This window comes from Haemaphysalis longicornis, unplaced genomic scaffold (assembly GCF_048455015.1).
Source record: "Haemaphysalis longicornis isolate Haplotype H1 unplaced genomic scaffold, Haemaphysalis longicornis Haplotype H1 scaffold_1, whole genome shotgun sequence".
NCBI lineage: Eukaryota > Metazoa > Arthropoda > Arachnida > Ixodida > Ixodidae > Haemaphysalis > Haemaphysalis longicornis.
The window spans coordinates 279,976,381-280,004,190 of NW_027526203.1; the positions used below are offsets into that span (position 1 = coordinate 279,976,381).

The window sequence follows — 27,810 nt, forward strand, 5'->3', positions numbered from 1 at the left end:
TGATGTCTATAAGAAAATTGCGCGCGCAAAAAAAAAAAAAAAAAAAAAAAAAGAAAGGAGGAGGAGGGGGGGGGGGGAGTTACTTTCAGCGTAACTCTTTCGGAAGTGCGAAGAACAAAGTAACGTGCCATCTGAACAGAGAAGCCTAATTATCGTGCCCTAAATAGAGATACCAGCATTGAGCAATGCATAGCCAATCGTGGTGTAGCTGATTAGAACGAATTTCCAGTATGGCTCTCTACTACTGAACCGCTGAAACGACGCATCTCATCTTGGTGAGGTGAGGTGACTGTGAGAGGGACAGAGGTTCCCAGCCTGCACCACATATGTATCGCAGGGATCTCATTTCGGTAAGAGCAAGCCCCAATGCAGTACGATCATTCTGTGTATGTTGTTCAATTAATTACTGTATTAATAATCACAGACAAGTTTGCGCCGCCATTGTGGGCCTTTTAAGGAATGAAAAGCTTCCATCCACTCGCGCGGCAATTGTTTACTTCACATCTGTGTGATTGAGAGAAATAACCCATCCTGACCGCGAGATTCCCCGAGGGCGACAAGAGGGAGAGAGAGAAAGAGAAAAATAATTACTTTTTTTTTCTCGCTCCACTAAGTCCCGTGGCGCACGTACAGAGCCATGCCTGCCACTAACTTACAGCGACAGCGGAGCGCGTTTCATATCGAAGTCAGCCCCTTTCGTAGTTTTCGTACGCCCAAAAGCATTTTGCCCTCTGAGATTCAGGCGCAAGCTGCGCGGGAATGATTTTGTTGACATCTACTCTGCCACGCTTTTTTTACGGTTGGAAAAACCGTTGTCGCTGCTTGTGGAGGAAACGCTGGGACCAGTGATTTGCACTGCTGTTGCTAATGTATCAGCATATTTATTTTCTTTTTTTCCGGCGGGAGGGGGCGACGGTATTTTTATGGCACCCATACAAACTTAATTCCGTCTAAATACCTAGAAAATAGCAATAATATTTTCTGTAGGACGACGTGTTCTCAGGTCTGAAAACTCGCAATGTTTTCCACAATGGCCTCTATGCTGCACGTCTCTCTAATGCTGCACCTCTATTGTTTAGGTGTTCGTGATTACCTCCGTTTTGGGATGTTTTCTGCATATCTTTGCTCCCAAGCCAACCCTGTGACAGACACTCGCTGAGTAGAAGTACCCGCATAAATGTACAAAATGTACCCCATACAACAATCTATTCACAGCTGTCGCTGTAAAGGTTCCACCGAAAAACCGCTCCCCATGTTATCCCCATTAAAAAAACACCCAACTTGGTGGGGTCTATTCGTGCACGTGCACCACTGCGCCAAAAAATGTTTCTCCGCGAAAATAAGGGCGAGAGCGTTCTACATTGTGACTATGTGTGTGCAAGTCGTTGAGAGTGACAATTCGCGGCCTCGTAGCGGTCTCAGAGCCGAGCACTAAAATCTGCCTCTTCGAGGAAGCTGAGAAGCGGTCGGTAGGGTTCTCAGAAAAGTGTGTAAGCACATGCAACACCCGGTACCTCCATCCTACGCACGCCTCACATCACGTCAAAGTTCAAATTTAAAGACAAAAAACAGATAGCTTAAGTGGGTAATGTTCGAAAGCGTAAGTGCGGGCAGGCATGTTGGCGTCGCCGCCGATGGAAATCGGTGAATCGACTTCGAACTTCTTGCGGAAGCTGTCGTCGTAACTCGCCAATTCCCCTCCGCGGGTATGTGATAATTGTCGGTGGGTATGTTGACGTGGCAGCCAAATGGGAATTGGCGAATCTACCGTGAGCTTCGGACGCCAGCTGCAATCATTACTGGCAACTCTCCTCGAGTGGGGATGCGATAATGTTGGAGTGTCCCTCCCCGCGGTAATCTTTAGTAAAATGCGAAAGATTATTGCGTGGATTTGAGGAGAGACCTGAGCGATGAATCCTTTTTTTTTGTAGCTTATTGGCTTTACTTCTAAAAGACTTTGGAGCCTCGGCTTCCTGTTCATTTGTTTTTTAATTGGCATTATCCTGCCATAGCTTAGCTGGTGCAGGTTTGTTCCCGTTTTTACTTCGTTTTTTTTTTTCTTATTTTTGCGGCTATACCCAGCCTTAACGTGAGCTAACCGCAACGTTGAGCCTACTGACGTTCAAGCAACGTCGCACGAAAAGGTTCGCGAGAACTTCACATGGATAGGGGCAGCTGCTGAAGCATTGGGTGTGCGAGCTGCGCGAAAAGCCACGAGCCGTGCGCCTAGCTGCTTCCGCTATACATATACGGGAAACAAATCGCGGGAGCTGCATACGCACGTGTACTTCGCTCCAGAAGCCTGCTGGAATGCGTAGTTGTCGTATGCATAATTCAAGCGGTTCTCTCCACAAAGTTTTGCCTACGACATAGAGAACGCAGCAGAGATTTTTGGTCATTTCGCCAATGTAACAGACGTCTAGGGAGGATTTTTTCTGAGCACACCTTTGTGTTTTATAGGTATCGAGGGCTCCGGCCAGACGTGCTAGCGATATCATTTCCCTTTTCAATCCCTAAGCTCCTCTGTTTCGTCTTTAAAAATAAAAGAGGTATGGAGGCGAGAGATAGAGAGAAGAAGAATAAGGATTGAAACTCCAGCATGTCTCTACGGTTACGCGATCGAAAAAACCAAGAGGCACAAAAAAAAAACAAAAAACGGAAGACTTCGTCAGTCGCATATATTTGCCCACAAAACAGTATACATCTCGTATAGCTACGCGGACGGAATAGAACCTTGTTCTATAGCCCTTGCTCTTTTCACGTTATGGTTCTTTCGTCTCACTCCCGCCCCCCGCCCCCCCCCCCCCAAAAAAAAAAAAAAAAAAAAAAAGATTAACATACGTAGCCGCCGGCGAAACCAAAATTGTTACCGTGTTTTCCCCCCAATTCGATAACGTAGTTCTACATTCTAAAATAAGGCACGAGCTAATATCATATGGAGTAAGGTAAGACCTCTCGTTCCGCTAGCCCTCCACGCAGGGGAGGCTGTTTTCGTGGTGAATAATGTATAAGCACGAGCAAGACGACAGAACCGGGTTCTTAGGAAATTGGTTGAAGCCTAGTGTTTCGTTCTGCGATTGCCGTCAGTATCTGAATTGAATCTTCGATATGAACTGAGCTAGTTACGTGCAAGCCCGGGGCGTATGCTCGCATCGCAGCCGTGGTAACTCTTTTAGCCAGCGTAATTGCGAATTCCATAGTGCGGTGAATTGCAATCGCGCCAGGACATATCCCACGGTGTGATGCCCCCCCCTCCGTCCCTCTCATACACCTGTCTCAGGAATGCACCCTCAAAAAACTTATTTGCCGTGAAACAGTACTGAGCGACTTTGGTGCACATTCGCCGCATTTGCCTACCCATGATTTTATTTGTCTTATTTCGCAATCCCTCTCTCTTCTCCGCAGTGTTTTGTTCCTCTTGGGTTTCTTATTGTCCCGCAGTCAAGACCGAAGCAAGGTTCTTCTAGCGATTAAACTTTACTGGAGCGAAATTGCGCTCTGCAATAAACTACAACAGCCCGAATGTGAAGAAGCAGTCAACAAAGTGACAAGCGCAGTCTATTGCGGGCGAATCGAATGTACGGCGTTTGGTCCACACGCATTTATTTGGAAGCGCACTCCTCCCCAGAAGTATTCAATCAGATCGAGAACATTGTCGATCGTGCAAGAATAACCTAGGTGAGTGGATTACGAGTTACGCTCTTTTCGTATCAAAATGGGCCATTTAGGAAATGGCATGTCCTAAATGCCACAGGAAATGGACTGTGGCAGCCGGGCGCGGCATGGCGCCAGAAGGAACACAAGCGCGCTCCGCTTTCAGCCCCATATAACATAACCCTGCTTGATCAAGCACTGGCAACAAAGCATAAACGATTTAACCCGCCCAAACGCCGCAGCGGAGGGCTCCGGATTATTTTTCCCCCTGGGGATCTTTGACGTGCGCCGAAATCTCGCCCTACGGGCTTTTTCCCTTCTCGCCTTCTCCAAAAAAGCAGCCACCATGGTCGGGACTGAACCCGCTTCCTCGGGCTGAGCAATGCCCCAATGTCCCAACGCCTCAGCCACTTAGCCACCATGGTGGGTATTTCCATCGTTTTTTTCCCTCCCATTGCAGCTACCTAAACCTCCCATAATCATCCCGTCTCGCTGTATCCCCATCTGGCGTACAGCAGGGCCTCCCGTTATATACTGCTGACCTATACACCTTTCATTAACGAGCACCACCTGTCGACTAGACCGGACAAGTGCCTGACTTTTTGTCACAGTACACCGCGTTAGGTCGATTCACACGACGGACGATATCACCGATTCCGACCAGGGAATGCGTCACACACGATGCGACATCACTGATTAGTCACCTTAGCAAACGACCCGTGGACGGCGCGGATTCACAGTGAGAATCCTCCCCTCGGTTCTTGATTCTGGCGCAGAAATTCAGCAACACCCTGGACAGATGGCGCGCACAAGGCTTGAAGTTCATAGTCTTGCAACCAAGGCATTCTGCTCGGAACGGTGGGTGTATCAAGGTGGCTACTAGGACTTCTCTTTTTTCGATCTTTCAAGCTCCCTTCCCAATCGAGAGCTTTATTGTTTCGGCGCAGCCATGGCACGGCGGTACAGCGATTTTTTTTGTGCCAAAGATATCGAACATGAGGCTTCTCTGACTGCGACGTTCGACAGGACGCAGGACCCTCTATGCTGGACTGCACAACGTTTTCTTTTTTTTATATATAGTGAGAACAGTTTCCGGTGGTGTGGAACAGAAACAGACAGCAGTGATTTCTCCGGATTGCTTGCCAGTACTTTAACAATAAAATTTCAACAATACTTTTCTGTGCCGAAATCTGTATGCCTTTGATTAAAGCCTTTAGGCCCGATAAAATGTTTGAATAAATTCCGCTTTGCTTCCCTGTTTTCCAGGGCCTAGCGCTATGTGCAGGAAAAATGACAACACTTGGATTCCACCCTTGACTCCACCCCCTCCTCTTCTACCTTTGTGAATAAAGTTTACCACCACCACCACCACCACCAGGTGACGACCGACGACGACAATGATGTTGATTATTACGGTTATGATGGTTATGATAATGATGATTAGGATGTCAAGAACCGTCGTGAATCGCCCGCCGTCAGCAACGCGTGCAAGAAGGTAGCCATCACAATACTAGCAGACGAAGCGCAAAAGAAAACGAAGGGTCATGTAGTAACTCCCATAAAAAGCCCAAAGAAGGTAAACACAATAAAAAAAGCTTCGAGGTACTCAAAAAACGCAATTGTTATGATCAGGTATAGCGCGCAGCAAAAACGCAGTTTCCTTTGGGCGTAGAGACCATTTGGAAGCGTTGACGCCATCTTCGCCCGTTATGTGAATTCTAAGAATCACGCATACTGTTGCATGGCAATCTTGATGGCTTCAATGCACTCATATATGCATATATAGGTCACTGCCTGTCAAACGATCTTTCCATTATTTTCTTACCACCGCGAACGCAGGTGGTAGAGTTCGTTTAATATATTATATATGCTAGAATGTTCATCTTGTTGCCAATAATACCTTGCAGAAATTTGCTAATTTACGTTTGAATGCACACCGAGCAGACAACCTAATCGGCTTTCAAGAACAGTCGCCGAGAATTTCCCTCCAACTCTGGGCACATTTTTGACTAACGTAATATAAATATGCTTCACTAAAGCTTTCCGTCGCAGGGGTCATAAAATACCGAGAATGGTATTTAATTTACAAATGCAACACCATAGGCTCCACTAGCATTACTGCATCGCAATTGGAACTTAGAATCGGTGCTCTATTTACACATACAATAGCCATAACTCACTGCACATGGAGCTGCCTCGAATTTGGGAAAGCCGGTGGTTTTTCTTAAATGCTCAGGATTCATGAGCAAAATTATCGTGTTGTGGCGTCGGGCGGCCGGTCGGTTGGTCGGAAGGTCGGTAGGTCGGTCTGTTTGTAACAAATGTGCACGGAGCAGAGAATATTAAAGAAAAAAGATAGAATTAAACATCCTAACATCCAAGGACAAAGAGAGGAAATAAAAGATAAACGCCAAAACAGAAAGACATATAATAAACAAAAAATACGGAAAATAGGCATTAGAAACAAAAACAAGACAAAAATAAAGCGAGGAGTATGTAAAAAATCTGGAAAAAATGAAGGAAGCTCTCGCTAACGAGTAAGACTTGGAGCTAGCGAAGCTATACGCAACCTTCACGGCCATCACCACGGTTTAAGTCCACGATTGCAGCCAATTTGCTTCTTTTTCGCTGCCGCAATGATATTTACTCCATCATTGTTGCTATAAGTGTGACCTTCCTTCATTTTTCTGCGTGATAATCAACAGAACTGCTGACATTGCAGCAAAAAGAATATATTACACAAACTGAAAATAGGGCTCTGGTCACAGGAATTTATGTAGATTTTTCCAAGGCCTTTGATTAAGCGAGAGAGAGACAGAGAAATATGTGGTTTATTTGAGACCTAAACTATAGCACTCTTGCTGTCTGCATCAGTGCTGGCCTGTGAGGGTGGTAGGGTCGTCAGGCGGAGTGGGTGGGATGGAGGGAGTGTCTCTGGTAGTTACCCAATACTCCACTTGGACCCTCGTCGGCATATACAAACGCGGCAAGAGATGCCCATAATAAAGTGAGGGTGGTGATGTCCCGCATGAAAGGTAGCACCCAGTCGAAGTACGCCATCGGACGAATATCTTCGGGAAGAGTCTGGAGCATGCCATCACGGGAGAGCGCGTAACACGCACAGTTCCAGACCAAATGTGCGGCAGTTTCAGGCACACGACACTGCAGACAGAGTTCTTCGGTGCGGTCATAGCCGTAGAATTTGTGACGAAGCGCAGGGGAGAAGGCGGTGTTGGTGGCAAAGCGGCGAACCAAAGTCTGTGTGCCCCCGTGTGTTTACATTGACACTGGTTGATAAGACGGCCACCTGCGATAGGAATGGCTGCGCTACACAATCGCTCCCACCTTTCCTGAACCATGCATCCCTTATCATACATCAAGAAGCTTATTCGCTCACGTGGCAGGGTAACATCGAATTATGTAGTGTCCACGAGATCTGCTCCCCTTGATATAGTGAACCATGAATAATTGATAAAGAAACCAACCTATTACGGAATAGAAGGCAATGCCGGACTGTTAATAAAGTCATGTCTTTTTAACAGAAAACAGGTAGTCCACATAAATGACATACTCCAGTATTAGCCCTGTGGTCTCCGGTGTCCCGCAGGGCAGTATACTGGGGCCTCTGCTTTTTATCCTTTATTTGAAGGACATTGTGAATAATAGTGGCACATCTACATTGTTGTTTGTTATTTATGCAGACGACACCAGTATAGTTTTCTCTTGCGATAGCATTGATGACCTTATATGTACAGGTGCCGTCAAAAGTATTTGGAGCACGGCCTCATAAATTTAAAGACGTTTCTTGTTCCGGAAACTGCCTGGCTGCATTGGCATGCGCTTAAAAGAGTCCTCCCTAATAGAAGAAGCTTCCTTTGAACCGGCAATGGCTGTCATAAAGCAGTAAGACAAGTATTTCGTGATAACAAAAATTCTTGCTCCAATTACTTTTGACGGCACCTGTACATGCAAATTCACAATGGGTGCGCTGCAGAAATGTTCTGATGTCAACTACATGCGAATAAGCGAAACAAAAACAAAAGCAGTTTTATTGCGCTCGAAAAACAAACCGGTTCCCTGTCATTCTACTGTTACATTGAATTCGTGATACTTAGTTTGTGGACAGTTTTAAATGCCTTGGTGTCGTGTTTTCTGCAAACATGTCGTGGGATAATGATGTAGACCATGCTATAAATAAGTTGGCTCGAATCACTTGAGTTATTGGTCGTTTAAGGTACATTTTCCCCAAATCTGTGAAATTGCTACTGTACAATCCGCAGTTTTATTCTAATTTAAATTACTGTCAATTTGTATGGGGTTACTGCGAAGTATTCCTCTTTATAGAAAGTTTATTTATTTCAAAAAAATTTCTCCATCACACCTATAATAAATGTTACAGGCAGCCAACTAGGAACCTTCTTGTTAAAAGTGGTATTGTTGAAATCTTCAACTTGTACAATTATCGTTTGAGTAGCCGATTCAAAACAGAAACAAAAAGCAACAAAACCATACGCGTAATCTCGCCAGGTTGCGAATGTAAGAAATGAATTACCCTTTTATGAACGAAGAACCTTGGCGGTGCCTACAGTTAATTTGAACACTGGAAAACACCAGATACAGTATACTCTGCCCGCTGATTTCGATATCTACAAATGTTCGAAGCGTCAACTACGTGCCATGTGTACCAAAATGTGCTAACCTTTTTTCATGTCTGTCATTTGGTTTTTGTTTTACCATTTTTTACACCTGCAGTTGAATATAACGGGCATTACGTACGTCGGAAAAGCATGTTTTATCGTTACCTTTTTATTGTTACTTTTTCTGGTTGCCTTATGATTGTGTTTTTGCTTCGTAGCGACGCTGCTGTTGAGCCGAAAGGGGTCTGCGGCCTTGTGAAGCTTTCTACGACAGCTTTTTACCGCGGTTCCTATTTCTGTATCTGCGTTCATAAAACAGAAATAAAGTTTCATTATTATTATTATTATTATTATTATTATTATTATTATTATTATTATTATTATTATTGCCCTTATTGCCCTACATGACTCCATCAAGTGTAAACGCCGCCTTGACCTTGAATTAGAGAGTGAGTGTATTTGGTTAGAGGTGTTTTGTGATCGGGGTGAACGGCTCTTAGTGTGTACATACTACATTTCCCCTGAGACACATGCCAGTGAGTTCAGAAATATCCTTAACACAATCGAAACTACAGTAATATCTCACAGTGATCACCATTTCCTTGTCACTGGGGACTTTAACGCACCGGGGATTTCTTGGGAGACTCAGCGGGTCAGTCAGGCGTCTCAACCAATATCTCCGAAGTGTGACTTTCTATTTGATTTTATTTCCTTTACTTCCTTGCAGCAGTGCAACCTCATTAGGAATTCATGTGGGAACGTCTTAGATTTGTGTCTGACTAGCTTGGAAGCTGTCGACGTCTCGCGCAGTGATACTAACCTTGTAAAACCGGACAAGTTTCATCCGTCATTACATATTTCATTGCCTAACGTATCTCTCATTCATTACAGTCCCCCTGTTTGCACACCAGGAAGCAGTAGTTACGACTTTGCTCGTGGTGACTACATTGGTTTATTTCACTTTCTTAGTAACACTGATTGGTCACCAATAGCTAACCTCAACGACGTTGATGAACAGACCGATTTTTTTACTGAAGTTGTTCACGATGGCTTGAGGAGCTTTGTTCCCCGAAAATTTGAAAAGAAAGGCAATTTTCCGCGTTGGTTTTCTGCTGAACTTAAACGAGCTTTGGGGAGGAAAAATAGAGCGCACAAGCAAGCTAAGAAAACGGGGCAGGAAAGGTGGCAGAATGAGTTTCGTCAACTCAGATCTCTTTGTAAATGTCTGGTTAGGCGCGATAGGTCGAATTACATTGCCGCGGTTGAGGCTGATGCAACACGCAATGCAAAAGCTTTCTGGGGCCACGTCCGTTCTCAAACATGTAAAAATTCACCTGGGAACATTAACCTCATCGATGAACGAGGAGAGAGCATATCGGACGTTGCCAATGCCTTTGCGCGACAATTCCGTTCCACTTATGGCAACAACAGTGCAGCTTGCCCCCCTCCACAATCTCTAGGTTACTGTAAAAACTCAGAAGTGTTGGTTTCGGAAAGTCTCGTTTTGAAAGCTCTGAAACAATTGAAATCGTCATTTTCATGCGGCCCTGACGGCATTCCTTCTGCCGTACTGAAAGCGTTTGGTGATATCCTAGTTCCAGTATTGACGTGTATACTTCAAACTTCTCTCAAGTCTGGCAAGTTCCCCGCTCGTTGGAAGAATGCAAGGGTTGTTCCTGTATTTAAGACAGGTTCAAAATTGGACCCCACGAACTACCGACCGATATCTATTCTATGTGCTGCTTCTAAATTGTTTGAGTCAATACTGCATAAACTACTCACATTCAGTATAAATACCACATTAATACCTGAACAGCATGGTTTTTTCGCGGGCCGATCGACCACTACCAATCTCGTCAACTTCATGCTGCATGCTTCGGAAGCTGTGCAAGGGAGAGGTCAACTTGATGTAGTCTACTTTGATTTAAGCAAGGCTTTTGATGTCGTCTGCCACGAGCTCTTAGCCAAAAAACTATCTGAGCTTGATATACAACCATCCCTGATATCTCTTATATGCAATTATCTATGTGATAGGTCATGTTTCGTGCATGTAAATGGACAGTCTTCTCTTTCCTATGAGGTCACCAGTGGTGTCCCTCAGGGCTCAGTGCTCGGGCCACTTCTCTTCTCAATCTTTATAAATGATGTCGCGACAATATTTAATGATTGCAATTTTCTTTTATATGCCGATGATGTAAAAATATTTAAATCTGTTTCCAACTCTGCCAGCTGTTCCGCTCTCCAGAGAGCAATCTCGTCCTTCTCGCATTGGTGCTCATGCAACAAACTCCTCATTAATACATCTAAAACTAAGGTAATGACATACACAAGAAAGACTGACAACATCTTGTTTCCCTATAACATCAACGGTGAATTACTCCCACGTGTGGTAGAGGTTAATGACCTAGGCGTCACTTTCGACAGTAAACTGAGCTTCTCTCCACATATTCAGGTAATTACTCGTAGAGCTCTTCGATCGCTTGGCGTTGTCTGTCGCGTGTCCAAGGAGTTCAAGGAGCCGCTTTCTCTTCTCAAGCTCTACACAACTATATGTCGTCCTCAGCTTGAATATGCATCTGTTGTCTAGAACAGCACGAGCAAAACAAACCGTAAGCTTGTAGAAAGGGTCCAAAATAAGTTCATATCTATCTTCAACCATCGCTTTGGCGATAGTAGTAATTATAACCCTGGATCGCCCTCTTCATTGACGCTATCATGCTTAACTTCCAGGCGGAACAAGGCTGATATTCTCTTCCTCTTTAAAATTATGCACGGCATAGTGTCTTGTGGTGAGCTGCTACAACATGTTCGTCTTTATGTGCCGCAAAAGTGGACCAGGAAACATGATACCTTTTGCAACCCCAATTGTCTGCGTGTCTTGTGCCCTGTGTTCCGACTGCAATGCACGTACAATCGGTACTCGGATTACCTTGATATATTTAATGATTGCCCTACTCTGTTTCGCAAACATGTCTGTGAGTTTGTATTGGCGTAACTGCCAACTTCTCTTATTTTGCAGTTGTCTTTTATCCTTGAGTTCATGCACTTAAATGACTTTCATTCCGTAACTTCAACATAAGCTATCCTTTCGTTTTTTTTTCCCCTTTGTATTTTGTATTTTATTTTGTATTTGAGAGATGTGTACATTATGTTTCGTGTGTTTCTGTTTCCGTGCGCCAGCACAAAGGCCCCCCCGGCTGTTCCTGGGCACGCAAATAAATGATTGATTGATTGATTGATTGATTATTATTATTATTATTATTATTATTATTATTATTATTATTATTATTATTATTATTATTATTATTATTATTATTATTATTAAGAGGGGCGAGAAGCCTCAAGAGGGGCGAGAAGCTGCTCATCGGTGCATTCTATATAACCCCGGATATTTTACCTGCTGAATATAATCTAAAGCTCACATCTATTGAAAATGTTTCCAATTCACACTCCAACCATAAGCTAATTATACTTGGGGACTTCAACACCCCAGGTATTCACTGGAACAGTCTTTCATTTCAGCATAAAAACCATTATGCAGCGCAGAAATGCACCATGTTATTAGATTTTCAATCATTCACCTCCTTGCAGCAGTTCTGCCACATAGAAAACTTTTGTGGTAATGTCCTAGATGTGTGCTTATCGAACTTGAAAAACGTAGAAGTGTGTGCCTCCGAAATATCTCTTGTACACCCCGACAAGTTTCACCCCCCTCTTATTGTCTCTGTCTCTGTCGCTGCCCAGCATTGCTATGGTGGTGTTGACGATTGTGCAGTCCCGCGATATGCTTTCAAGCGTGGAGATTATGTTGGGCTCTACCACTTTTATTCATCTGCTGAATGGTCTAGTGTTTTTGATGTCAATGATGTTGACGAACAGGTTCTACGTTTTACCGAAATTGTCAGGAGTGGCATGGAAAAGTACATCCCTTGTTATATGCCTGTTCATTCCAAATTTCCCCATTGGTTCTCTAAAGAACTTCGAAGTTCGCTTAAACTTAAGGACAGCGCCCACAAAAAGGCCAAGCGTTCTGGGCTCGACAAGTGGAAAGCGGAGTTTAGTCGGTATCGCTCACTTTGTAAAAGCCTCTACCGGCGTGACCACCAGCTCTATATAGAGTCGTTAGAGGCTTCTGCGTCTCAGAAACCGGCTGACTTCTGGAGGTATGTACGCGGCCGTTCTAAGGAGTCTAAAGAACACATTAGCCTGCTTAATTCCGATGGGGAACAGGTTGAGGATGTCGCCACTAGCTTTGCTCAGTACTTTCATTCTGTCTTTCAACTGCCAGATGGTCATGACGAACGCCTATCGTTTAATAATATGTCTAATTTTAGTACACTTATGTTCGATGAAAAACTTGTCAATGATAGCCTTAAACGGATGAAACCGTCATTTTCCTGTGGTGCAGACGGAATTCCAGCAGCCCTTATGAAGGTTTACGGCAACATTTTTGTGCCTGTCTTAACTTCCATTTATAATAATAGTTTACTTTTCGGCAAATTTCCTCGTGCATGGAAGATTGCTCGAATTTTTCCAATATTTAAGTCTGGTGATAAGTCAGCCGTTACCAACTATCGCCCAATCTCACTCCTTTGTGTCGCCTCAAAACTCTTTGAGTCAGCTCTGCACAACGTTCTTGCTGCCTGCGTCAAGAACGTTCTGATACCAAATCAGCACGGCTTTTTCTCGGGTCGATCGACGGTTACAAATCTTGCAAGCTTCATGACTCAGGCTTCGGCTGCAGTTTGTGAAAACGGCCAGTTGGATGTTATCTATTTTGACCTCAGTAAGGCGTTTGATGTAGTGAACCATAAATTATTAATTAACAAGCTTACTATGTCCGGTGTTGATGCAAGCCTTGTTGCCTTGTTGTCCAACTATCTCCTTGACCGGTCCTTTTACGTAGATGTAAACTTCAAAAGGTCTAGTGTTTACACTGCAACGAGTGGTGTACCTCAGGGTTCTGTGCTGGGTCCACTATTGTTTTCTATCTTTATCAATGATGTGTCAACAGTGTTAACAAAATCTTCATTTCTTCTCTATGCTGATGATGTAAAACTATTTAGGCACATTAGCAGTTTTCAGGACTGCTGTGCCTTGCAGAGGGATGTGTCGGAATTATCGGTCTGGTGCAGCAAAAACTGTCTAATTTTAAATCCAGCTAAAACAAAGGTTGTCACGTACAGCCGGAAAACCCATCGTCTACTGTTTTCCTACAGTATAGAGGGAGCTCCTTTGCAAAGGGTTGAGGAGATTAGGGACCTCGGAGTTCTTTTCGACAGTACCCTCTCTTTTTCTTCTCATATTAGGCTCATCACCCGGCGAGCGCTCCGAAGTCTTGGAAATGTGTGTCGGATTACAAAGGAATTCTCTTCTCCAGATCCATTTCTAATGCTATACAATGCAATATGTATCCCCCAGTTAGAATATGCTTCTGTTGCCTGGAACGGCATCTCCAAATCTAGTAGTGAATTAATAGAACGTGTGCAGAAGAAGTTTTTATCTATATTTAAGCACCGTCATCACAATCACAGTCCGGGTCCTGATTCTGACTTACCCATAGTTCCTTCCATTCCTTCGTTGACCTGCAGACGTATGCGTGCAGACCTTACATTTCTTCACAAAGTTGTTCATGGTGACCTTTCTTGCGCGGACCTGCTTAAATGTTTAGAGTTTAGTGTTCCACAGAGGCCCACCAGGTCGCATCGCCCTTTCTTGACCGCTGCGCGCAACTCCAATCATTCTCCAGTGCGCAGAATACAGAATTGCTACAACCGCTTCTCTGAACGCCTTGACATCTTTCAAAGCTCCTTTACAATTTACCGTACTGCGCTGTTGAACACAGTATGTTAAACATCTATGATATCTCTTTCGTTCGTTTTTCTTTTTTTTTTTATTGCTGAAATTTGGTTTCTCTGCGGTTCTGTTTAACCAATATAGTTGCCTGTTTTTGAAACTGTTTACTTATCATGCTTGTCTTATCATTTGTCTCTATACTCTTGTCATTGTTTTTGTTGTCTTACTGTCAAACTTTGTTCTCTGCTTGTTGTGTATTCATTACAATAAGCTGAGCCACAAAGGCATCTTCTTTTTTCTTTTTTACCTGTACCCAGGCTCCGCCTGTGCTTTATTTTTGTAATTTTCGCTACTTCAATATGTGTGTGTCTTGTCGCTTGTTTGTTTCTTGCAATATGTTTCTTGTATTCTTGTATTTTGTTTTCATATAACTATCCGTGCGCCAGCACTCAGGCCTCTGGCTGTTCCTGGGCACGTAAATAAACATGATTGATTGATTGATTGATTGATTGATTGATTATTATTATTATTATTATTATTATTCATTATTATTTTTCATTATTATTATTATTCTTCAAAGGATGCAGCATCTGCATAATGTTCACTCCGAGAAGCTCGATATCTTTCAGCGTCCTCTTCGGGAGTTTTTGGCCGGGTTGTCAGCTCTGACACACTAGGTTCATCTTGGCAGTGCTCTTTTTCTTCACTTATCGTCCTGACGTGTGCATTGACTTCACCGAGCTTGTTCTTGTTCCTGTTATTCGTGTATTGTGCTGATACTGCGACTGTAATTATCGTAGAATTTTTCTTTTTCTGCCGCTTTTATCATTAAAAGTTGCCATATTCACTTCATGCGTCCATTTGAAACTGAAAATGTACGCTTCCCGAATCTTGTTTAAACTTTATTCTTTTCACTCACCCTTCCGTATAGTTACGCTTATTGTAAGATGTCTTCTTGCAATTGACCAGACATTACAGTTTCTATTGATTGTATAATGTTGCCTAAAATTACACTATGGAATTTTTATTCTTCTTTGAAGTTGTAGTTTCTTCATATTTTTTGCTCGCTCACTGTTCTTTTGCCAGCTGTTGATGCATTTCATTGCTGTCTTATACCTTTTCTGTGCGCCAGCATGACTTGATTGTGTAAAGTCGGTTGGATTGCACTATTTTATTACTAATCTTCTTTGCCGTTTTTTGTAAGTCTTTCTGTCTTTTTTTTTTTTGCTCACTGAGTGTTTATTAGCAAATTGTTGATGTACTACAGTGCTTCATTTTCCCCTCTGAGTGCTCCAGCACGAAGGCCTCCGCTGTTCCTGGGCACTATAATAAACATTGATTGATTGATTGATTGATTATTATTATTATTATTATTATTATTATTATTATTGGCGCCCAGTGATGGCGCCCAGTAAGGACAAGTGCCTCCTCTGCTGCCTCGCTTTCTTCGGCAGGCAGGAGTTTTTTCGATGTTCTGCGTGTAAACGCCGTGCGCACGGAAAGTGCATTGTTCTTCCGGACGAGGAACTGCAGCGTTTGACCTCCGGTGAGCAGCCGTTCGTCTGTAATCTGTGTGTGGCCGCGGCGTCACCCGCTAGGCCTAGCGACCCCGGTGACCAAACCAGCGAAGACGGTGAGCCAGCGAACATCCCGGCCAAACGAGTGGCGTCCCCTGTCGGAGCATGCTTCAACCCTTCGGCGGACCTACGCGCAGAGGTAGCTGCTTTGAAGAATCTCCTGTCCGAAGCCTGCGACAGCCTCTCTTTTCTTGGGGATGTTGTCACCGAGCTGCGGGAGGAGAACCGGCTTCTGCGGCGGGATAATGTGGCTGGGCTTGCCCATCAGGCTGCAATCGTCGCGTCCCTGCGTGAGGAGGTTCGCTGCCTGCGAGGGGAGCTCGCCCGTCCGCCGCCTTCCCCGAAGCCTGCTAGCCGTTCCACGCTACCGGTGACGTCACCCCACTCCGGTCTCCCCATGAGGTCGTCGTTCGCCGCAGCTGCCGCCGGTGCAGCGGGCGAAGGCGGCCCTCTCCTGTCCTCGACGAAAGCTTCGGCATTCTTAGAACGCTCCAGCGGTCAACCAGGTGCGGTGTTGAGTGATTTGAGTTCCCCATCGGACTGCCCCTTGCCTCCGCCTCTACAGTCCGACACTGCGAGTAATGACCCGCCGGTGAACTTAGTGAAGAAAAGAAGCCCTCCTCGCGTTGGTGCATCGGAAACTTCTGAGTTGGTTGTGGTGCGCCGACCGCCGAGCTCCAGGGCCATCTTTGTCTCGAAGTTGTCGGCTAACACGACATCTGGGCAACTGTTGGCCCACTTGTCGAATGTGCAAGTCAAGCCATTGTCGTGCAAACGCCTTAAAACCAAGCATGACTCCTATTCTTCTTTTTGTGTAACTGTTGACGCAGAGTGTTTCAGGCGCCTGTGCGACCCGTCTATGTGGCCAAAGGGCTGCCTCTTTAAGCCGTTCCAAGGCAAGCTCCACCCTGGCATGGTGCACAGCTGTGAAACTTCTGAGAATGAACAGTAAGAACGACACTCTCGACATCTATTATCAAAATGCTCGGGGTCTACGTACTAAGTCCTCCGAATTTCTTAGAAATGTTGTGTGCTCCAAATTTTCTGCTATTGTTATTACTGAAACTTGGCTTTGCGATGATATCTCATCTTCCGACTATTTTCCTCCGACCTATGAAATTTTTAGAAGTGACAGAAAGTTAACTGGGCCTAAGCAAAAGGGTGGCGGTGTTCTCATTGCCATCGATCGCTCAGTGCAATGCGTGCGGCGTGCAGACCTCGAGACTGAGGAATCAGTCTGGCTTGAGGTAGGCCTCAAGAGGGGCGAGAAGCTGCTCATCGGTGCATTCTATATAACCCCGGATATCTTACCTGCTGAATATAATCTCAAGCTCACATCTATTGAAAATGTTTCCAATTCACACTCCAACCATAAGCTAATTATACTTGGGGACTTCAACACCCCAGGTATTCACTGGAACAGTCTTTCATTTCAGCATAAAAACCATTACGCAGCGCAGAAATGCACCATGTTATTAGATTTTCAATCATTCACCTCCTTGCAGCAGTTCTGCCACATAGAAAACTTCTGTGGTAATGTCCTAGATGTGTGCTTCTCGAACTTGAAAAACGTACAAGTGTGTGCCTCCGAAATATCTCTTGTACGCCCCGACAAGTTTCACCCCCCTCTTATTGTCTCTATCTCTGTCGCTGCCCAGCATTGCTATGGTGGTGTTGACGATTGTGCAGTCCCGCGATATGCTTTCAAGCGTGGAGATTATGTTGGGCTCTATCACTTTTATTCATCTGCTGAATGGTCTAGTGTTTTTGATGTCAATGATGTTGACGAACAGGTTCGACGTTTTACCGAAATTGTCAGGAGTGGCATGGAAAAGTACATCCCTTTTTATAAGCCTGTTCATTCCAAATTTCCCCACTGGTTCTCTAAAGAACTTCGAAGTTCGCTTAAACTTAAGGACAGTGCCCACAAAAAGGCCAAGCGGTCTGGGCTTGACAAGTGGAAAGCGGATTTTAGTCGGTATCGCTCACTTTGTAAAAGCCTCTACCGGCGTGACCACCAGCTCTATATAGAGTCGTTAGAGGCTTCTGCGTCTCAGAAACCGGCTGACTTCTGGAGGTATGTACGCGGCCGTTCTAAGGCGTCTAAAGAACACATTAGTCTGATTAATTCCGATGGGGAACAGGTTGAGGATGTCGCCACGAGCTTTGCTCAGTACTTTCATTCTGTCTTTCAACTGCCAGATGGTCCCGACGAACGCCTATCGTTTAATAATATGTCTAATTTTAGTACACTTATGTTCGATGAAAAACTTGTCAATGATAGCCTTAAACGGATGAAACCGTCATTTTCCTGTGGTGCAGACGGAATTCCAGCAGCCCTCATGAAGGCTTACGGCAACATTTTTGTGCCTGTCTTAACTTCCATTTATAATAACTGTTTGCTTTTCGGTAAATTTCCTCGTGCATGGAAGATTGCTCGAATTTTTCCAATATTTAAGTCTGGTGATAAGTCAGCCGTTACCAACTATCGCCCAATCTCACTCCTTTGTGTCGCCTCAAAACTCTTTGAGTCAGCTCTGCACAACATTCTTGCTGCCTGCGTCAAGAACGTTCTGATACCAAATCAGCACGTCTTTTTCTCGGGTCGATCGACGGTTACAAATCTTGCAAGCTTCATGACTCAGGCTTCGGCTGCAGTTTGTGAAAACGGCCAGTTGGATGTAATTTATTTTGACCTCAGTAAGGCGTTTGATGTAGTGAACCATAAATTATTAATTAACAAGCTTACTATCTCCGGTGTTGATGCAAGTCTTGTTGCCTTGTTGTCCAACTATCTCCTTGACCGGTCCTTTTACGTAGATGTAAACTTCAAAAGGTCTAGTGTTTACACTGCAACGAGTGGTGTACCTCAGGGTTCTGTGCTGGGTCCACTATTGTTTTCTATCTTTATCAATGATGTGTCAACAGTGTTAACAAAATCTTCATTTCTTCTCTATGCTGATGATGTCAAACTATTTAGGCACATTATCAGTTTTCAGGACTGCTGTGCCTTGCAGAGGGATGTGTCGGAATTATCGGTCTGGTGCAGCAAAAACTGTCTAATTTTAAATCCAGCTAAAACAAAGGTTGTCACGTACAGCCGGAAAACCCATCGTCTACTGTTTTCCTACAGTATAGCGGGAGCTCCGTTGCAAAGGGTTGAGGAGATTAGGGACCTCGGGGTTCTTTTCGACAGTACCCTCTCTTTTTCTTCTCATATTAGGCTCATCACCCGGCGAGCACTCCGAAGTCTTGGAAATGTGTGTCGGATTACAAAGGAATTCTCTTCTCCAGATCCATTTCTAATGCTATACAATGCAATATGTATCCCCCAGTTAGAATATGCTTCTGTTGCCTGGAACGGCATCTCCAAATCTAGTAGTGAATTAATAGAACGTGTGCAGAAGAAGTTTTTATCCATATTTAAGCACCGTCATCACAATCACAGTTCGGGTCCTGATTCTGACTTACCCATAGTTCCTTCCATTCCTTCGTTGACCTGCAGACGTATGCGTGCAGACCTTACATTTCTTCACAAAATTGTTCATGGTGACCTTTCTTGCGCAGACCTGCTTAGCTGTTTAGAGTTTAGTGTTCCACAGAGGCCCACCAGGTCGCATCGCCCTTTCTTGACCGCTGCGCGCAACTCCAATCATTCTCCTGTGCGCAGAATACAGAATTGCTACAACCGCTTCTCTGAACGCCTTGACATCTTTCAAAGCTCCTTTACAATTTACCGTACTGCTTTGTTGAACACAGTATGTTAAACATCTATGATATCTCTGTCGTTCGTTTTTCTTTTTTTTATTGCTGAAATTTGGTTTCTCTGTGGTTCTGTTTAACCACTATAGTTGCCTGTTTTTGAAACTGTTTACTTATCATGGTTGTCTTATCATTTGTCTCTATACTTTGTCATTGTTCTTGTCGTCTTACTGTTAAACTTTGTTCTCTGCTTGTTGTGTATTCATTACAATAAGCTGAGCCACAAAGGCATCTTCTTTTTCTTTTTTACCTGTACCCAGGCTCCGCCTGTGCTTTATTTCTGTAATTTTCGCTACTTCAATTTGTGTGTGTTGTCGCTTGTTTATTTCTTTCAATATGTTTCTTGTATTTTGTTTTCATGTAACTATCCGTGCGCCAGCACCCAGGCCTCTGGCTGTTCCTGGGCACGTAAATAAACATGATTGATTGATTGATTGATTGATTATTATTATTATTATTATTATTATTATTATTATTATTATTATTATTATTATTATTATTATTATTGGACATCATCTTGGAGGGGCGTACGCTATGGCGTGTCTTTGTCGTTTCGAGCAAGTGTTGCCACGATTCCGGTGAACGCTGGAGTTTTTTTTTTTTTGGGGGGGGGGGGGGGGGTAGGGGGGCAATCTCGACCAATCTCCTTAAGTGGGTATGCTGGCTTGACAAACGTGCGCCGGGGACGCTGGACGGTCGCCGCGAGGTGCGCACACACGAACGCTCGGCATTTTAGTGTGTGTTTTTGTAACTGCCGGGTGGTCGCCGCGAGGCACGCGCTCACGTGGGCTCGGCATTTTTTTGGTATTTTTAACTGCGGACAGCGAACTCTAACGATTTGCAAAACAGCTTCCCTGTTAAAAAATCATCCACCCGCGGTGATCTTCCGTGCGGGAAATTTTCCCTTTTTCGGGGAATTTCCGGCTGTAATATTCGCCGGGGAATTTTAGGAGTCGTGGAGACAAAAGGAAAATTAATGTCTGCAAACCGGACCTCACATCATTTATTCCTTTTTTTTAAGGATCTCTTAACACTTTGTCAGTTTCATGTTAAAAAATCCGCAGTCGTGTTCCCGCAAGCCACAAGCATCCAAGACTGCTTCCAATCCAGTCCATGAAACAGGAGGAAGCATAGAGGGAAGAATACCCCGTGACAACAAGCTGGTAAGGCGTGAAGCAGCTGCGACTGCAAGGGCTGAAGCCTGTTTGCATATTGCTTTTAAGTGTACAGAAAAGTATTTCGGGTGCGCCTTGGTCCACGTGCTGTCAACGAGAGATGGTGCCAGCAGACCCGGCGCTGCGATAAAATTACCTCGATTTACCCACATGTCTTGCTCTTTTTCCCCTGGAAGTTTAGCATGAAAAGTGAGCATGTTATCTGGTACAAAACATGAAATACATAGTCAAATGCCGCTGCACGGATGTTGTAGTAGAATTTCATTCAAGCGGAAACTCTGATTCTCTGAACGACGTCTGCGCCCGGAAGGCTACGTAAAGTAGACACAGGTGGCGTTGGTAAATGCCCCAAACCGAACAGGAAACCACGTAAGGACCTATGAGTTGCCGAAAAAATACGCAGGGAATTTTGCAGGGAATGCTTGGCAAACATGCGGGGGAAAAGTGCTCAAAATAGGGACTTTCTGAACCTACAAATGGGAATATTTCCCGTCAGCACGGAACATCACTGTACACCCCTCCGTCTAACGACGGTGATGGTTGAACCCGAAGCTTTCTTGTGACGGACTCGTTGGTTCTCGTCCGAGTTTTCCAAATCGCTTCGACCACATCGAAATGGAGCAATCGGGTAGAAGCCGGCTTCATAACGCGAAGGACCCAGGTTAGATCCCCGCCACGGGGAGAGTTTTTTTTTCTTTCACTTCACCCACGATCATCCATCATCATCGTCGGAGAAAGTTAGCTTTCCTGCAGGGCGTTTTCGCGTTACAGAAGCCATCAGTGAGAACACTAAAAAAATTTATAAGAACTACCAATAAGTACTGTTTCTTGTACCACCCGGAAACAGTTATCTTTTGTTGTCGTACCTTCATTCAGTTAGTTTGCTTTTTTAACTGGCTACGTCCCGGACCTGTTCTTTCGTCGCTCCCTTTCGTTTTTGCAACTGCGGTTGTGCGGGGCTTATGTCGTGTTCTTTTTTAAGCAATACCGCGGCATTTTTGGGGATGGGCACCGGCGCGACGGCGTCACCTGCTCCCACTCTTCAACAATCCATATTTGCTGACTCAGGGTCGCACGGATGCGCCAACCCTCGCAGGCTGGAAAAGGCCTCTTCCGTTTATCATATTTGGATTCGGTTTCCACAACCCTCTGGCGCCCTCCAGGGAGCTACAAATAAGTCCCCCTTGCTACGTTGGCACGGGGCTGAGGTTGCCCACCCCTTCGTCGAGTCTTGTATATATATAAGGCGCGCATACTGATCGCACTCGCGTAATGATCGCAACCCGAACTTGCTGGAGCGATAGGTACCTGTGCCAAGCCTAGCCAAGTCCCGTCACGTCTTTTTTTTTCTCTGCGCTTGTTCTGTCACTTTTTTTTTCTGTCCCGTCTGTGTGCACAGTTTGAAGTTTCAAAATGGGAGGTCGGGATTGAATGAGAAATAATTAATAAAAATGTCTGTGTTCTGTTCATGTGATACCTGCGTTTATTACAAAGGTAAGCCATATTTACCCTTTATTTTTAATTATGTTCATGACACCTATCATAAAATTATTGACCCGCAACTTGTTGCGTTTCCTGTAGTCAAATATTTTTCGCGAAAAATTTACCCCGCGTAATGATCACACTCCTAAATTTGCATCAATTTTTTTGGAAAAAAAGTGCGATCATTACGTGAGTAAATACAGTATATATAAAGAAAGTGGAATGTAGTGGTGCGTAGTGGTGCGTAGTGGTCATCGCACCAGACGCCTATTCTCGAGGTCGTGGGTTCGGATCCAACCCGGCGGGCAGTTCTTCTCCTCTTTTTTTCTGTCTTTCCAAATTCCTTATCTGTTACAACGACCTACCACATTCTCCCCTCTGCTTTCCGAGGTTTTCTTGACTGCCAACCCTTATTTCTGTGTTATTTTAACGAGCCTTTCATCCTTTTCTATTCTGATTCGCTATATATATATATATACTCATTGTTCTCCCGAATGGAGGCCTCCCTCCAAAGATCCCACTTCGATCATACGTCTGTCGAGGCCATTATTTTCCCTGAAATTTCCTCATTCCACCTATCTATCAAATCCTTGGTCTCTCCCCTACTTCGTTTACCCTCCCTTGGTAACCCTTCTGTTAAACGGATAGCACACTTGTCTGTTTTCCCTCATCGGCATTACACGGCCTGCCCAACCCCACTTTCGCTTATGTCGAACTAGAATGCCTTGTATCCGGGTCTGCTCCCTAATTCATGCTGCTGTTTGCTCATCTGTAAGTTTTACCCCTAGCATCTTTCTATGACACGTTGAGCTGATTGAAGGAAGGATGTAGAAGTAAGGCAGGAAAGTTAACCCGCCTAGAGCCTAGTTTGCTATCCTGCACGTGGGAAAAGGAAAATGGGCAAAAAAGAGAAATGTAAGAATTAAGAAAAGTTGGAGCACACACGCGTATGCCCAGTGCTGAAGCACTAAACGTTCAAGGTCAGTGATTTAAATTGAAGGCTTCCAGTCTATAGCCTAGTGTTTTAGTTCGTCGCCCGTAGAAAGCGTAAGAGTTCCTTAGTCGCCTTCTAGGCGGATGACAGAGAAGGCCAGTGACGCAGAATCGGCTCCTCCGAAAATGGTCGCCGATAGTCCAGGTTCCTCAGTGTTGATGACCGCTTCTTTCTTTCAGGCGAGTAGCGTGGGCACTCGCATAAAACGTGGCGTATCTTCTCCGGCGTGCCGCACGTTTCCCACTCCTCACTTGCTGCCATTCCTATTAAGCATGAGTAAGCATTTATAACTGCCACCCCAGCCAGAGACGGCAAAGAAGAGTTGCGTCAGACCGTGGGAGGCTTAATGTAAGGGGACGTTGCAGGTGCGGGTCAAGGGCACCAATGCGTGCACATGTGAGTTCTTGTGTAGACCATTGAGATATTGTTGTTTCCCGGGCAAATATGCGTAGGGCCCTCGCTGCGTCCGTCCTTGACAATGAAATGAGTACAGCTGATTGAAGCTTTTTTAAGACGATAGGGAGCCAGTTACACGCAGAAATTTTGGTCTGTCTGTATGTCTGTCTGTCTGTCTGTCTGTCTGTCTGTCTGTCTGTCTGTGACTCGATTCAGCTACCCGGCCAAAGCGAAACAGAAGCTGCGCAATAGTCTTATATACCACGGCCAAATCTAAACGTTGAAGTCCGGTGTCAATGTTCATACTTATCAACATTGTTGAACAAGAACAGGACATTACGCAAATATAAGGCAGAAAATCAATACATAAGTGATGTTTGCAGTGTTCCTAATTTAAAAATTTATGGATGCTTCGTCTTTACGATAGAAATGGAATACTACATCAACTGCAGAAAACCGTCGCCTGCTGTTGGAACGAAAGGTTTCACTAGATAGGTTCCACGTCCCGCTTAGAACGCTCGTGGAGTAGGGCAACGTGGTTCTATAAACGTTGTAGTAGGGTGCCTCAATTCACGTGCGTCTCTGCCGTACGGCAGCGCTGGCATCGAGACACCCGACTTGGAGCTGTGGAACGCGGTACATTTAAATTTATCTGAGCAAACCTCCAGCGTGTTATCTTGGGAGGAACGAGACTGGAGAGGAACAGCATGAGAGGTGAGCGGGAAAGAAAAGGGAGGCATTTACTTGGCAGGGGCGCCATTCGACTATCATCTTTCGTCGACATTTGCAATGAAAGGAGCAACGAAAGGCAGACCCCAAGTTTCTGCCCCGTATGTCATAACCGGAAGCAGTGCTAAATTGATAGTTCCCATAAAACCAGCGCCTACGAGCACCCCTTCTTGCAACGACATCTTAGAACATCCTGAGTGCAGGGGAAGACATGCTGGTGCACACCCCCCGCTACTCGACCTGTTGATTTCCCTTTTGGCCCTTTCGGGAGTGCGAGCGAAGGAGCGGCCAGCCGAGTGTGCGAATATCGATTTTCACCGCGCGCACCTCCTCCCCCCCTTTCACCCCAGCTCGGCCGTAAGTATCATGCACGCGAGTGGCCGCACTACGAGGGGGCAGCGGCAAGGCGCCGCCGTTTATTACGCGCGAAACGACTGGAAAGTAGCCAGAGCTTGCTGGATCAGCAGCTAGCCTTGCACCACTGCGGTGAAGCCGCCCGAGTGAGCACCCGCGGCTGACCGCTGAATGGCTACACCAAGTTGCGTACGGCTCAGCGCCCCAACTCGCGCACTTGATGCTGTTCGAGTTACATGACCGGAAGATGAGGCCCAAGTTCAGTAGCAGAATGCTGCCGCGATGCACTTCACGGAGAATGAGTGCAACGCAACTCGAAAAAAAGGGTATAAAATCGTCTCTTACTCGTATACAAATAAAGAGCACATTGATCACTGGCCACGATTTGCTCCACTATATTTCGATATGCTGACTTTGCGGCACTCATATGCTAAGCTCTGGCACACAAAAGACAGATTTGATGGTATTTGTCCACTTATCTATTTATTTTGCGGATAATCTGAATAGTTTAATTTAATGCTTGAATGATTTCCTACCGAAAGCATAGTAGGGGCGTACAAAAATACTCCAATAAAAATGACAATATTAAAAAAATCAATATGCCGAAAATAGCCTAATTATAAAATGCAAAAGTAAAGGGAGGTTATATTAACACAACAACAACGTATCGCACCATCCGCTTAGCGTTCGTCTATCTCGCATGTGCATGCGTTTGTACTCCATCTCTAACAGAAATGCAGCCACCGAGGTAGGAAGGCGAACTCACGATTTGATGTGCAGCAACGGAACATTCCACCAATACATCACCGCCAATCCAACGCTCCAAAATAAATAGAATAACAGCGATTTAGGCAAGTTTTGTAATAATAAGCACAGAATTCGTCGAGCTCAACCCCTGACATGCCGTGTGGAGTCTCTCAGCAGTTGCGCATAAAATGTAGGGCAATCACCAGATGCTCAGCTCGCCCAACCCAAGCATCTCATGTGTATGGTTGACCTCAAGACATTCTGTGACTTCCAACATGTAGCAGTGGGCTAAGTACGGCTTCTTCTTCTGCAGCTGTGTCTAATTTAGGCTGAGAATGTGAGGGAGCTAAACTGAATTTGGCGTGTCGTGCGATCTCAGGCACATGTTCGTGCTCCGTCTGTTGTAAGTGTTTCGTCAGTCAATCATCGCTTCCTCATAGCTCAGTGGCAATAGCACAAAGCTACTGAACCACGCGTGAACATTTGAGCTATTAATGGTGCCGATGATGTACTATGCTGTGCCCAACTGTCCCACACACAAGTGTGCACAAGTGCCACAACTGTGCGCGTGTCGGTCTAATGTGTCGCTGAGCACGGCGATAGCGCTAAACGTCAGCTTTTCGGGTTCGCCTTCCGTTTCAAGGAAATGCGAAATGATTTCATGTTTCCTTTTCACAGCTTCTTTCCCGCAAGTTTCCTGAGTGTCTTACGACAGGGTATATAGATACGTTAAAAAGGATAGATATAGATAGGTAGGATAGCGCATAAGCGTGCTGCAGGTGGCTGTAATGAATGAAAAGTGTCACTCGAGAGCAGAAGATGAGAGGGTGACGCTTGCGGTTACGAAAAGTGCGCGCACACGCACAAAAACCTTACTAATAGGTAACAGGCATCCACACTCCGCCAGGGATAAAAGTGTAATGATGACAGCAGAGGCAGCAGAAGATGGCGGTCACGCGAGACAAACGCAGGAAAGTGGTGGCGAGCTGTATGCAGTGTAATTATGAGCTTTCAGTTGTACGCGAAAAAGCGATATATTCTGTTTAGATGTCCCCTGGGCGTGTACGTCACGATTGCGCCAGTTTATTTAAGGTATTCTAAACGTCGCTGAGGAGCGTTTCAATTCTGCTATTTTAACCATGTTACACACTGCACTTTTGGAATTTAAATTTGAATGCTCAATGCTGATGATCTGGTTCCTACAGGAACGGTGCACTTCAATTCAAGTAATGAAAATACGTCTTTGAGTGGATTTGTTCCTTTTTATTCTTCTTTTTTTCTGTGTTTTTTTAAATCTTTAACTTGACTAGGAACATTTTTCGACTTATCAGACGCTCGACACTACGATTGACACGTTGAAAATTCCAGTGTGCACTTCAAATCATCGTATATAGGTTCCCGAAGGTGACGCCCTTGGTGCGAAATATTTGCTCACCATTGTCAACCATTGTGCTGCGGTTACAATTTCAGCTTACAAAGATGTAGCTTATAAATATCGAGGATATTTAGACCTTCCCCAATTAATACTTGTGATGAAGAACCGTAGAAGTGTTATTTCTAGCTATTTGCGAAGTTTTTTCTAGGTGTTAGTTGTAGTTATATAAAGTTATTTTTTAAGTTACATGAAGTTTTGGTGGTATTTGTACAGCTTTGTGGCACCGTCGAAACAAAAGTTATCATCTTGGGCTGGCCATTGGTTTTCTATACCTATATAGTTTGTTCCAGCGGCATGTAATTTAGATCGGTCAAACTCTTTTGAAACAGCTGCCCCAATGTTACTACAAGGTAATCGCAAGGAAGTTGAGCGTGCAACGTACGAGCACACCCATTCGTTTATATTTCGCAGTTTTAGGTAGATAAAATAACTGGGACAGGATTAATTTACTGCGTCGTGCGCATCTGAAAGCCTAGAATCCAAATTGTAGTTTTATGCATCCAAACTATGCCCTTGCGCATGAGGAGCGTTGGATATTAGTGACAGGCTGCGGAATAATTTGCGCACCCCGGGAATCCTTAAAATGTCCTTAAATCTCTACCCGCCGGCTTTTTGTCTCTCGCGTCCATTGTAAACACGGCCGTATCCGCTGAAAAACAACCCTGCCACCTCCGTAAGATAACTCCTTAGCCACCGGGGCAATCGCTACGGCTTGGAAATGCGAAAGAAGTAGCTGAATGGCACGACACGCTGTTGAGCGCTTTTGAATTAGGGGCGTGGAGGCAAACTGAGGAACCATGTTCTCTACATGTTGTTTTTGTTTGTCAAATTACCGGAACCACGCAGGGCGAATTAAACCTCGAGTTTGTCTTCTCAAATAATCGTAAATATTGCAGGACTGATGTGTGTGCAACCGCATATGTAATTCATAAAAACAATTTTCTTTCTACACTCTTGGGCAATCCTGCAGTTTAGCTTCCCCACGATGTATTAAGTTGACCAATCCATGCAGCCAATGACAATGCCGAGCATACGTTTTGACTCCAATGTTTCGTCTGCAGTGTGGCATCAT

General features: G+C 44.8%; 1 protein-coding gene, 1 long non-coding RNA gene and 1 pseudogene across 4 annotated transcripts in view; 1 reads left to right on the top strand and 2 right to left on the bottom strand.

The window, feature by feature from the left end:
• The window catches only part of LOC144146717 (sushi, von Willebrand factor type A, EGF and pentraxin domain-containing protein 1-like), a 759,548-nt gene that overhangs the window by 541,244 nt on the left and 190,494 nt on the right, over nt 1-27,810 (bottom strand). The window lies entirely within an intron of this gene.
• LOC144146737 (uncharacterized) overlaps nt 1-27,810 on the top strand; it is a 94,872-nt gene that overhangs the window by 40,315 nt on the left and 26,747 nt on the right. The gene's annotated exons all lie outside the window — the stretch shown is intronic.
• LOC144156402 (U5 spliceosomal RNA) lies at nt 1,835-1,904 on the bottom strand (annotated as a pseudogene).